The following is a 1,460-nucleotide window of genomic DNA, read 5'->3' as shown; positions in this document are numbered from 1 at the left end:
TACCTTTGCATTTTTCTCCCAAACGAAAGACACTAGAAAGAAAATTTTAAAGCCTCCTGTTAGGCCATCATCTACACGACATAGCCCTGAATTTTCCAATGCGCAGCTCTTTGCAAAAGAGAGATATTGGCAAGGAAAAGCTGTCTTGTACCATTGCATTTTTCTCCCAAACGAAGGTCACTAGAAAGAAAATTTTAAAGCCTCCTGTTAGGCCATCATCTACACGACATAGCCCTGAATTTTCCAATGCGCAGCTCTTTGCAAAAGAGAGATATTGGCAAGGAAAAGCTGTCTTGTACCATTGCATTTTTCTCCCAAACGAAGGACACTAGAAAGAACATTTTAAAGCCTCCTGTTAGGCCATCATCTACACGACATAGCCCTGAATTTTCCAATGCGCAGCTCTTTGCAAAAGAGAGATATTGGCAAGGAAAAGCTGTCTTGTACCATTGCATTTTTCTCCCAAACGAAGGACACTAGAAAGAAAATTTTAAAGCCTCCTGTTAGGCCATCATCTACACGACATAGCCCTGAATTTTCCAATGCGCAGCTCTTTGCAAAAGAGAGATATTGGCAAGGAAAAGCTGTCTTGTACCTTTGCATTTTTCTCCCAAACGAAGGACACTAGAAAGAAAATTTTAAAGCCTCCTGTTAGGCCATCATCTACACGACATAGCCCTGAATTTTCCAATGCGTAGCTCTTTGCAAAAGAGAGATATTGGCAAGGAAAAGCTGTCTTGTACCATTGCATTTTTCTCCCAAACGAAGGACACTAGAAAGAAAATTTTAAAGCCTCCTGTTAGGCCATCATCTACACGACATAGCCCTGAATTTTCCAATGCGCAGCTCTTTGCAAAAGAGAGATATTGGCAAGGAAAAGCTGTCTTGTACCATTGCATTTTTCTCCCAAACGAAGGACACTAGAAAGAACATTTTAAAGCCTCCTGTTAGGCCATCATCTACACGACATAGCCCTGAATTTTCCAATGCGCAGCTCTTTGCAAAAGAGAGATATTGGCAAGGAAAAGCTGTCTTGTACCATTGCATTTTTCTCCCAAACGAAGGACACTAGAAAGAACATTTTAAAGCCTCCTGTTAGGCCATCATCTACACGACATAGCCCTGAATTTTCCAATGCGCAGCTCTTTGCAAAAGAGAGATATTGGCAAGGAAAAGCTGTCTTGTACCATTGCATTTTTCTCCCAAACGAAGGACACTAGAAAGAAAATTTTAAAGCCTCCTGTTAGGCCATCATCTACACGACATAGCCCTGAATTTTCCAATGCACAGCTCTTTGCAAAAGAGAGATATTGGCAAGGAAAAGCTGTCTTGTACCTTTGCATTTTTCTCCCAAACGAAGGACACTAGAAAGAAAATTTTAAAGCCTCCTGTTAGGCCATCATCTACACGACATAGCCCTGAATTTTCCAATGCGCAGCTCTTTGCAAAAGAGAGATATT

This window comes from Pseudophryne corroboree, unplaced genomic scaffold, assembly GCF_028390025.1.
Source record: "Pseudophryne corroboree isolate aPseCor3 unplaced genomic scaffold, aPseCor3.hap2 scaffold_546, whole genome shotgun sequence".
NCBI classification, from domain to species: Eukaryota; Metazoa; Chordata; class Amphibia; order Anura; family Myobatrachidae; genus Pseudophryne; species Pseudophryne corroboree.
Note: the sequence above shows the minus strand (reverse complement) of the source record.